The sequence below is a fragment of the Marmota monax genome, unplaced genomic scaffold (genome assembly GCF_021218885.2).
Source record: "Marmota monax isolate L192 unplaced genomic scaffold, Marmota_monax_Labrador192_F-V1.1 WCK01_AAM20220418_F8-fsc00084, whole genome shotgun sequence".
Classification (NCBI taxonomy): domain Eukaryota; kingdom Metazoa; phylum Chordata; class Mammalia; order Rodentia; family Sciuridae; genus Marmota; species Marmota monax.
The window spans coordinates 7,481,053-7,493,263 of NW_026694575.1; positions in this window are offsets into that span (position 1 = coordinate 7,481,053).

Genomic DNA, 12,211 nt, shown 5'->3' on the forward strand with positions numbered 1-12,211 from the left:
ATAGGAAACGGGTATGCCGGCTCGGTGTTTCTGGAAGGGGAAATAGAAGCCGGGCAGAGCCAGCTTTTTAGTGAAAAGAAGGAAGCAACCTGGAAACGCACAGCCACTAAGGGTATGTGCACCATGCCGGGCGAGGAGCAAGGGCGAGAGCGGGCGGAAGCAGAAGCACCCCGGGAGGAACAGGGAGTCATGCATGGGTTGTCATGGCAACCCTGTAGGAGAGGGAGAATGACGGGTGACTCCTGTGGGCCTGGTCAGTGCAGCCCGGCTCAGGCACCTATGATTTGATGCTAGCACTTCGCCTTGTTTCTGAGCCTCAGGTTTGTAGGATGGATTGTCCCTTTAGGTTGTAGGACAGATGAGAAAAGCAGAAACCAAAGGCCCTCATCCCTGCAAAAGTCTCACCCGCCTTGCTGGGAAAGTGCAAGATCCTGGGCTCCGGGTTGCCATCTTTGACGGGCCTCTCTGGGTGCCTAGACATAAAAAGATAAAAAGTGCCCCATATAGATTTTGGTTGTGTGGGATCAGTGAGGGAATGTGCATTATGGAACATCATCAAGAGTTCAAGTTGTGAGATAGTCAGTAGATACTATAGGCCATCAGGTTTGGAACAGGGCCAGGAAGCCTTCTTGGAGCAGACGGGCTGGAGCTGGGTTTTAGAACAACAGGTAGGGAGTAAGAGATCAAAACCCCCGAATCCTGGGCTCAGGCCACAATTTGAGCAAAGCCCTGGTGCAAGTGCCTGGAGGTGGTGATGGCTGCAGGGCACAGAGGACCTGCTTGCTGCTGTTGGGAGAAGAGGAGCCGTCGCAGCAGGCTAGAGGGGAGGGCACCCCTGGGAAGCCCGGGGAGCCCAGCTGGAGGCTTGCGTTGGCCTTGGCAGTCAGGTTGGAGATCCCTGTCCTGGGGCAGCCACCAAATCAAGACCTTCTTGGCTCCACTGCCAGGTATGTAGGGTGTCAGTGTGTGTGTGGGGGTTTAGGGGCCTGGGGCTGAAGCAGTCAGCAAGGACATCGAGGCCTAGAGGTGACAGGGTCTCCCGCAGTTCAGCGTCTCCTGGCTGGTTGAGGTCTCATCTGCAAGTGGGGGGAGTAGAGGGTAGGATGGCATGGGGACATGGGTGGCATGGGGGCATGGATGGTCTGACATGTTCAGAGGTTCTGTTCTGGACAAACCCGCAGCCTCACCTCCAGATCAGTGGGAGCAACCCCTTGGCCTGCCTTCTTGCGACAGCAGGGTGAGGAGCCCAGAAGCCTGCCCAGGCCCTTTTTCTGGTGAGTACTGGGTCTGTGTGGACTACACTGGACCCAGAAATGCATCTGGGTCATGCGTGCTTCTTAATGGACAGCTCCTCAGGCCCCTGGAGAAGCTACCTCAGGAGAATAAGGACCTCAGTGTTTCTGATAAGTGTTCCCTAAACTGTGCTTGGAGCAAGACTCTGGGCTTTGTGGATGCGATTGGCACAGGTAAACCACTGTCTGACTCACTGCTCATTTTCTGGGAAGAGTGGCCGATGTTTATCAGGCCCATGCATTGCACTTACTTCCTTGCAAGCCATTTCCTTTTGGTATGACTCTCCCCGTGTTAGAGCTGAAATGGGCTCAGAGAGGCCAAAAGTCACGCAGCTGGTAAGGGACAGAGGCGGGATTGTAAGCCAGGCCTGTCTGGGAGCTCCGTGGACACTCATTCATTTCACTCAGAGGCAACAACTGTCCTCCAGTCTGGCTCTCCAGCTGCCGTCTGCTGCTGACTCTCTCATTCCCTTGTCTGAATCTGTATCGTCCACTTCTGTGCTGTGGATCCACGGACAGCAGCCATTTGGGAAATCTTGCAAAGAAGGTGCCAGGAGACAGGGAGTGAAGGGATGACAAAATAGGGTCTATGGCTGTGAGCCACTTTGATTCAATCTGTGGATTTTTTTTTTTTTTTGAACAGAGATTGAACTCAGGGGCACTCGACCACTGAGCTACATCCCAGCCCTATTTTGTGTTTTATTTAGAGACAGGATCTTACTGAGTTGCTTAGCACCTCGCCCTCGCTGAGGAGGCTGGCTTTGAACTCACAGTCAGCCTCCTGAGCTTGTGGGATTCCAGGTGAGCACCACTGTGTCCCGCAATCTATGGATTTTGAAATGTTTTGCTAAAGATTTCTTTCCATCTCCTAAGCCTAATCATCATCATCATCGTCATCATTGTCACCATCACTGGTATTGTCATCATCACAACCTCCACCACCACTAACATCACCACCACTGTCACCATCACCACCACCTCTACCATCACCACCATCACCACCACCTCTACCATCACCACCATCACCATCATCATTATCACCACCACCACCACCACCATCACCGTCACTATCACCATCAACACCACCACTACCATCACCACCATCACTATCACCATCACTACCATCACTACCACCACCACCATCACCATCACCACTACCACCACCACCACCACCATCACCACTATCACTACCACCATCACCACCACCATAACCACTACCATCACCACCACCACCATCACCACCACCATCACCACCACCATCTCCATCACCACCACCACCACCACCATCACCACCACCACCACCACCATCACCACCATCACCATCACCATCTCCATCACCATCTCCATCACCATCACCATCACCACCACCATCATCACCACAGTGGTAACAATGGGATGAGTAACAGTGGCATTGAGCAATCACTGAGAAATTCTCGTGCACTAGTTGCTGAGTTCGTTTAATCCTCTTAACAGCGCTACAGATAAGCTGTTTCCTGCCCTTTACAAATGGCAATTACTGAGGCCTGAAGAGGGAGATGATGCACCCAAAGCTACATGGCAGGTAAGAGCTGGCTGGTGTCAGCAAAGTCAGCCCTCCCGCACAGATTCAACTGCTGGGGTTGAGAGTATTTGAAAGCAATGCATCCATACTGAAGAAGACTTTTTCCCTTGTCACTACTCCCAAGCAGTGCATCTTGACAACCCAGCACAGAGCATGTGCACCTTGCCAGGTGTTATCAGTCACCTAGAGTTGATTCAGAGGAAGTAGGAGGATGTGCGCGGGGTTGTGTGAATGCTACCCATTTCACACAGGGGCTTGAGCACTTGTGGGCCTTGCCAAGTGGCTGCCTCCAGCCAGTGCACTGCCGCTCTGAGGAGCAGGTGAGACTCAGCAGGCAAGCCACGTGCCCGTGTCCACTGCTGGGGTGGATCTGAGGGTGAAGAGATGAGGCTCCCAAGCCAGGAAGTCTCACTGTGGAGTCCCCAAGTCAGCAGGCAGAGCAAGGGGAGCCCTAAGCTTCCCAGACCCATGGCCCCCACAGCCTTTCCCCCACAGCCTGCTTGTGCCTGGCCCACAGTGGCTTGGTCAGGGCTGTGTCCAGGCTGGGAGCTGGCCAACGATGGCAGGGCCCCTGTTCATTTCTTTGCTACCTGCCTTCCTGTCCCATAGGCAGTGCTGTCACATGTGCATGAGGATGTGACCAGGTGAAAAATGTCCCTAGGGGTGGTGTTGGTGAGTGTGTGGATAGCTTGGGCCCCTGGCGTCCTCTGGACTATGGCCTGTCCTTTTCAGTGGTTTGAATGGCCCCTCCAAAGCCATGATGAGGTGTAACTGCCCTTGAACAACTCGAGGCCGCGGGGTCTGTAGAGGGGATGGTTGGTGCCGAGTGGTGGGAGTGGATTTGTTGTGACGTGGCCCCTCGTGGCCCCTCGTGGCCTCTCCGTCTCGGGCATGTCCTTCCTCTGCGTGAGAGGCCTTTGGCTACGACTTGGCAAGAACATCTTGGACGTCTAGCCTCTGGAGCTGTAAGGAAGAGACTTCTATTCTCACCAATGCCCCCGCCCTGGGCATTCTGTTATTGATGCAGGAAGAGGACTAAGACGCCCCAGTGTCCCCTGGGAGGCCTCCTAAACAGAAGCGAGCCTTTAGCAAATGGCCGAAGCTCGAAAGGGGCCATTTCCATCCTGGTAACAAACCTGCATAAGGCAGCTCAAACCCTGGGCCCAGTCCGCCTGCCCTGCCGGGGGCTGGTGCAGTCTCCAGTCCTACCGCCGTCTCTCCCTGCTCTCTCCGTTCTGCTTCCTTTGGGGCTGCTTTCCCGGTGACTGCTGCAGGCACAGCCTGGCCCTCTTCATGCTGGGCCTGTCGCCAAGTGCCTCCTGGCCTCACCTTGCTGGGACTCACCCAGCAAGAGCCGGTGGTGGGTGGCTATTGACTCCTGATGCCCCTGGACGGCCCTGAAGGGCCTGCACTGTTCTCCTTGTGGGTGACCTTGTTGATGGTGGCACTGTGGGTTGTCTCTGCCAGGCCCCTTCCGCACAGCTGTGACTCAGGAGCACTGTCCCCAGCAAACCTGCAGCCTCCGGCTCAGAGTCTGTTTCTGGGGAAGCCACCCTTGTCAGCTCCAGCCGCCACCCCACATGGGTGCCCTGGCCTGACTCTCAAGCCCATCTCCATGGAGCCTCATGCTGATTGGCCAGCCTGGGATTGCAGGGAGGACTGCCTCCACTGGATCACCTAGACGGAGAGGGTCTCCCCCAGTTGTGATGCAGTTCCTAGACGAGGTTGCGGGCACTGGGCAGGTCCATCAGACAGCTGTCCATTCCAGCCTCCCATCTGGACTTCAGTTCTTCCTTCTGCACTGCCCCTTGCAGCTGCTCAGGACCTTCCACTTTGAGTACCGCAGGAAAGAATCTGCAGCGAGTCATTCACACTTCAGTAAGAATTGAATCGGTATGTTTAGTACTTTCTGGTGCATTCCTAAAGGAGGAAGCAGGGAAGGGGCTGGAAAGTGACCGGAAGACAGCTTTGATACCAGGTGTGGGAGCTCCTCGAAGCATCAGGGCTGCATACAGAGGGCATCGGGCACCCAGGTCGGTGAGGAGCTCCTGGTCACTTCAGGTGCACGCAGCTGGGCAAAGACCACGTGGTGGGTGCTGTGGAGGGAATTCAAGTAAGAACAAGGGGGCCAACTGGGTCTGGGGTGCCCTGGGACACAGCTGCAGGCACAGCCTGTGCCTCTTCAATGCTGGGCCTGTCCTCCCCTTGCTGATACACGCCCTTGGCGTCTCAGCATACACCTTGGAGTTGACCACCAGGGTCGAGGGGGCCATTGTCCAGGGGCTTCCCAAGGTCAAGTTTCCTGGCTCCTCAGCCCACCCAGTGCAGGAGATGCCAGGTGGAGGGGCAGGTGCTCGGAGGGTGAGCCATGGCAATAATGTCACACACTAGCATTTGACTTGCTTTCTAGAACTTCAGAGTACATTGTTTTTGTTTCTTTTGGAAGCTGCAAAAGGTGCTGGTTCCAACTCTCCAGACAAGATGAGACTGGCCCAGCCCGTAAGTCCTGAGCGACAGAGATGGGTCACTGCTCTCAGCAGCTCACAGCAAGGCCCAGGTAGAGCCTCAGGCATGGCCCCTGCTCGCAATGCCCTGGGTGAGGCCTGCGGAGGGGCTCCGAGCAGGGGACTCTGGAGCAGGGGACCCTGGAGCAGGCAGGGGCGAGGGGTAGCACGTGGGAGGGCTGTGGGGAAGGTCTCAGAGCAGGTGCCAGCTCTTTCTTCCCTCTTGACCTTCGGCACACAGGCATGGGGCGGTAACTGTTGGTGCTGAACCCAGCACACAGGGCATTCCCGCCCAGCGACTGGCCATCCCTGCAGCTGTCCCGCTGTGGCCCTTTCCAGGAACAGTGGGTGGGGCTGTCCTGATGTTTTTCTGATTTCAAAGAATTCCACCAGTCTCTCGGAACTTAGGGATGGCCAGACTCGGGGCTGTGCTCTCCCGCCTTGGTGAGCAGCCCATTCTGCAGGCATTGTCCGCCCCCCCCCCCCACCCTTTGCTTCTCTTTCCTGTTCCCACCACTTGGCCCCCATCTCCATCCCCTCCTGCACTTTCAACCCTGAGATGCAGACTTGCTGGCTCTGCCTTGGGCTTCCTGATGGGTGACACTAACTCAGAAAGAACCTCAGTTCCAGCCCCAGTCCCTGGGAACCCGACACAGCCTCTTGGCTGGCCCCTGGCGTGCCCAATCCCTGCTTCCCAGAAAAATGCAGGAATGCATGGTGGGAGGCCCAGGCCTGGCCCTCTCCCACCTAGTTAGCCTCGGCACTTCCCAGGGTTCTGAGTACAGGAGCCTCCTTTTCCTCAGAGAACACGTCCCAAGACCCCTGTCAGGTATCTGAAACTGCAGACAGCGCCAAACCCTGTATATCTGTTTCTTAGACGTACGTGGCTGGGATGAAGTCAGCTTCACTTTAGGAAGCACTTCACAGCTCTTTGGAGTGTCTGAGTCACCAACACCCCCACTCTTGCACTTTGGGGTCCTCGGTAAGTGAAGCAAGGTTACTGAACACTAGCACCACGGCAGCCTATCTGATAACACAGATGACACTGGGCAGAGTGACTAACAGGTCGGGAGCACACACAGCTCAGATACATTACCCAAAAGGGTACTCTGTGTCCCCGGGTGGGATGGCATGAGATTCCATCATGCCACTCAGAATGGCATGAAATTTAAAACTCACGAGTTGTTTATTTCTGAAAATTTCCACTAAATATTTTCAGACCATGGTTGATGGCAAATAACTAAACCTTGAGAAACAAAGCCACGGCGAAGGGAGGGGCTATTGTCATGTTGAAGGGTGAGCCTGCGCAGTCTAGATGTGGGGACAGGGTAGAGGGAAGCTCAAGTTCAACACATGGGCTAGGGAGAGGAAAAAATATTAGCAGCTACTACGTGTTGAGTGCTCTGGCCCAGATACTTACCATGCATTATCTTGCTTCATCTCCATAGCAATCTGAAGTAGGTATTGTTACCTCCATTTCCTCCTGATGAGGAAACTGAGGTTCACAGAGGGGTAATGACTTTCCCAAAGCCCTATGGCAGGTCAGTGGCAAAACTGGGTTCCCCTGACTCCCCCTTTACCGGAATAGCATTCCTTTTTATTTTCAGCCCAAGTCTCCTGGAGTTGCAGACCCTTTTACCAGGCCCCTTGCAGGGCCCAGGTGTGTCCAATCAGTGCATTCCTTCTCCCTGGGCTCAGTGGTGTAAAGAGAGCAGTGAGAACCTTGGGGAGCAGGAAAGAGGGTATCAGGCTGCAGCCTCCAGGGGATGCCATGGGGCAGCCTAGAATGAAACTGGCACAGAGGGAAGCAAAGCCAAGCACAGAAAAGAGGTCACTGAGTTCTCATGGTGCTGAGTCTGGATCCAGCTGTACCTGAAGCTGGGATCCTGACCTTGTAGTCAAGTGAGCCAATAATTTCCCCTTATTGGTTTAAATTAGTTGATTTAGGCAGCTGCTACCAGCAATCAAAATCATCCAATACCACTTGCCAGGACTTGCTCTAATCCCATTTGGATGATTTGGTTCAATCTGTGCTTTTGAAGCTCTGTCTACACCGGGGCCTCATGGTCAGTCTTGCCCCAGGCTTTGCAGACTCTCCCCTGGAAGATCTTCATCGCCTTCATAAGTCCGCGTAGAGTTCGTGGGCAGGCTGAGTCTTGGGGCCTGAGGTGGCTCCAGGTGTAATGCAGGAGGCCAGCTCCAGCGCTGGAGGCCTGTCATGTCTGGCTTCTGGATGCTGCTGAGATGCTCAGAGCCTCTGCTCCACCTGCAGCCCCAGCTCAGCATTCCGGCCTCCTGCTCTCTCCAGGGTCCGCTTTAGGCAGAGGGCTGAAGAGGCAGGCTCGGCCAGCTGCCCCCTCCCTCCTCAGGTGGGGGAGGGTCTGGAAGGCTCTGTACCACGGGCTGGCGTGACGTGGACAGTGGGGAGGCAGAAGCTTGCCAAGTTGTCTCTTCCGGTCTTGGTTCTGAAGTGGAAACCAGAGAGAGACCTACTGGGTCTAATGGAAAGCCTGGCCTTTGCCCCTGGGCCCCGGGCGCAGCGCTGCTGTGCCACGTGGGTCCTTCGGCTGCTTTCTGCGGGCTCTTGGGGGGGGGGGGACACAGCTGTTGGGCTTTGGAGGATGTCACGCCTCTCGGGACCCCGCCCCCACCACGGTTCAACCGGTGAACTCCTGACCCCGGGCCGGTTGCAGAAAGTGTGGTATGTCCCCACTGGCCGGATTCAGGGTCTGTGGGAGAGGCAGACAACTGGATTGAATTCTTTAGTGCAAGAGGTTAAAAATATTTCAGGGAAGGGAATGTCAGGGCGGGAAGCGCTGAGGCTCGGAGCAGTGGGCTCTGCTGGACTGATGTGCGCATGCGCGGAGGGTCGGGCGGGGCGGGGATTTCACTGCCCCCAGGGGCTGCAGGCGTGGCCTCCAGGTCACCCTTGACACTTGCAGGCTTCTCTGTGGGGCCTGGAGATCTTCACAGCTGGAGGCCTAACTGCAGCAGGTGGAGGGCGGGAGAGGGGAGGCCAGAGCCTCTCCCTGCTCCAGGATGCCCCAGGAATCCTGGGGGAGGCCGGGAACTTGAGAACTTTAGACGTGTGCCTTGGAGGGAAGGGTCATTAGACAGAAAGATGAGCCCAGGTCTAGGAACAACCCGCCCTCCCTCCACCCCAGTGCTCCCTTCCCTTTTCTTTGACAACCACATCTTGGTCTTCCTTTGGGAAGATCACCGATTTGAGTGGGGGTGTCCTCAGCTCTTTGCTCCAGGGTTAACCTGGGACTCATCATGGCTGATTGGACCATCATATCCCACTGGCTGCAGTAGTGAACTTGTGTCCAGGGCTAGACCAAGGAGGCATGCATCAGTTAGGATAGGCTGGGTTAAGCTGCAGTAACAACAAGTATCCCTTATAGCAAAAGTGGCTTTTGTTTTTCAAATCCCCCTCTGCTGGTAAAGAGAAGTTCTCTTTTGATGCTGGGTTGGCAAAGCTATAGGATCTAAGTCTGGGGGGGGGGGCACCCATCAGGGAGGCCTGGGAAGGAAGCTGTCATGGAGGAAAGGGAATGGAGAAAGGTGAATGGAAAATTGAGATGATACCATGTGAGCAGCAGGATCCAACCATGCCTAGTTCCCTTTACCTGAACCAATATACTTTCGCCTACATTTCCTCCTTCCTTATTCCTCCTACTCTTCTTTCTTCCTCCTTCTTCATTTTCTCCTTTTCCTTTTCTTTGACTTAAGCGACTTTGGATTAGATTTTGCTTGCAACCAAAATAATTGTAACATATAAACCCAAACTCTGTGGGGTTTCTCCCAGTGGCTGGTTCAAAATTCAACCTCCTCCAAGTAGCCTCCCCGGATTAATGCTCCCTATCTCTGATTTCCTCTAGTCGATGACCCCTCAGGAGTTATAAATTTAATTTGCTTAGTATCATTTTTTGCCTATTCATGCACTACCATTTCCTCACGTTGTTCTTTGTGAATCTCTTAAGTAGTTATTTACAGCAGCAGCGACAGAGCAAAAAAGGGTATTTACTGAGCTCTTCTTGTCCCAGGTGTTGTGCTGAAGCTGGGGAGGAGAGAGAGTAAGTCACCATAAATAAAAATAGAAGGTTCCAGTTTCATAGAGATAAAACTCACTCATCAGGAGATTCATTCAAGCTGGGGGAGTCTGGAAGGGATGGTGGGGGAGTTTGGAAGGGTTGGTGGAGGAGCAGGGGTTGGTCCTGGGTGCCGTCGTCCAGTGCCAGGGCTGGGTGCAGGCCTCCTGCTTGTCTGACGATTTGAGGGGAAGGGCAGGAGGGAGGTGGCCAGGCACAGGCTGCTTCTGGAATTGTCTCAAGGTGCTGGTCCCCCCAGTTCTCTGCATCACCTGTGGACTCTGGCCTTGGTTCTGTGACCAGTCAGGAAGTAGAACAAGCTCCTCTAACACCTTTTGGCCAAGTTGGCATTACATCACCTCATGCCACACCCTCTCCTGTCTTGTTTCCCAGAAGACCAAGCCAATCTGACCAAGTTCTACCTGGATTCTTCACCTGTGAGCTGATTCCACTGGGGTGGGGTCCTGGCTTGACAGAGTCTCCACAGGTGTTGAGCCATGTCCATCTGTGAATTCTGATGTGGGGGGATCCCTGCTGTGTCTTCTGCTGCTTCTGCCTGCCCAGCTCTCCCTAGCCCACCTGCCCCTTTCCTATCTGGCTCTTTGGGCTCCAGGCTCTGGCTGGTGCCCATGAGTCCATTGCAAGCAGACCCTGCTGGTGAGGACAGGTTCTGGGGACAGTAAGCTCCTTCTGCCCACTGCCAAGTTGCCTACTTCTCCCCAGGAACCACAGTGTCCATGCACTGTCTCCCTGAGGCATGGTGTGCAGGAGGGAGAAGATTGCCTCAAGGTCCCTTGGAGGGGTGGTAGTAGCACGTCAAGCCCTTCAGCTGTGATGCCCGGCACAGGGCTATGATAGAGCACAGGGTGACTGTCTCTCCTGGGTCTGGAGGGATTGGAAGGGAACATCCTGGAATTCCACATGCTCTGTCTCATCTTGACGACAGCCCCCGTTGAGGACAGGGCTGTGGCTCCCAGCTCGGCCACACACTGTGGTGCCAGCAGCACTTTGTCTGGAAGCTGCTGAGCTGGTGTTGGCGGCAGGGTCCCCTCCCTGCTGGCTGTGTGCTCTTCCAGGCCTGAAGGAGGCCCACTTCCCAGGGGACAGGGCCTCTCAGCCCACTGCCTCCCTGTTGTTTATCCTGTCTTCAAATGAGTCACTGCTGCTTGTGATTTATTGACATGCCTGATTTGACTGGGCAGAGACCCACAGCCATGGGTGGCCACCCAGACCCTCAGCAAAGAGCAACCTGGTGCTTGTAGGTCTTTGGACTTCCAGGGTCAAGTCTGGACTCCTGCAGTTACAACCTGGAGAGGGTTTGCTTCATCAGAAAGTAGTAATAACAATTTCTGCCTTGCTGGAGGTGCTGTCGGGCATTACTGTTTTCACACACTCATCTCAATGTGGTCTTAATTTGAATTTTCTTGCTGGCTGATGGTGGGAGGCCCTTGTTATCTGCTCATTGGCTGTTGGGGTATCTTCTTCTGAGATGCCTGTTCAAGTCTTTTGCTCACTTTGGTTTCTTTAGTTTTCTCTAACTATTTTAATCATGATGGTCTGATCCCCAAACCCTCTAACAGAACCACAAATTGACTGTCTGTGATCCTTCTATCTCCCAGAGGGCTACCTGGGACCCTCCCACCTCTCCTGGTCCACATCTCTGTCCCTGGGACCTGATTATCATTTCTCCCTCAGCTTACACCCTTATTTTGGTGGAGCCTCATTTTGGCGGAGCTTCTTTTTTTTTTTTAAATATTTTTTAATTATCGGCAGACACAACATCTTTGTATCTTTGTTTGTACGTGGTGCTGAGGATCGAACCCGGGCTGCACGGATGCCAGGCGAGCGCGCTACCACTTGAGCCACATCCCCAGCCCCTTGGCGGAGCTTCTTGAGAGAGCATACCTGAAAAGGAAATTCCATGAGACCTTGAAAGCCTGAAAAATACTCCGGTGGTACCCACTTGGCTGGTGCTCTGACTGGGTCTAGATTTCCTTTCCTCTTAGAATGCTGAAGTATCGATCTTTTGTCTTTCAGCTTTCAAAATTACAACTGGAAAATCTGATGTCATACTGATCTTCTTCCCTCTTTGTGTGACCTTTTTTTCCTCTCTGGCAGCTTTTGGCACTTTCCCCTTTATCTGTAGGAGTTTCAAAATTTCACAAGAATTTGTCTTGTTGGGGAATTTTTCATTGACTGTCTTGGGACTTCTGGAGGCCTTTTCAATGTGGAAGCCTCTGTTCTCAGTTCTGGGCTGTTTATTAGATAATATTCTCCCTATCTGCATTAGTTTCAACATTGAATTTCCCCCAAGGGCCAAAGTACTAAAGGCTTGGTCCTCACTGTGGTGAAGATCCATCTTTAAGGGGTGGGGCCTAGTGGGAGGAAGTTAGGTCATTGGGGGCGTGGCCCTGGAGGGGATTATGGGACCCTGGTCTCTTCCTCTTCCTCTCTTGCTTTTGAGCCCTGAGGTGAGCATTTGCTCCACTGTGTACCACCCTTGCCATTTGGTGCCCCCACTAGGAGCCTAACCAAAAGCAGTGAGTTTGTCTGACTATGGTTTGGAACCTCCAAATGAGCCAAAACAACCCTGTTCTCTTTAGGAGTTAATTAGCTTGGGTATTTTTTTCTTATAGCAAAGGAAATGTGACCAACATCAGTGGTTTCTTTATTTTCTCATTCTGGAACTGTATGGGTGTCAAATCTCCTAGACAAATCCTCTTTTCCCTTCTATAGTCCCATCTCTTTCTGCAAGAAATTTAC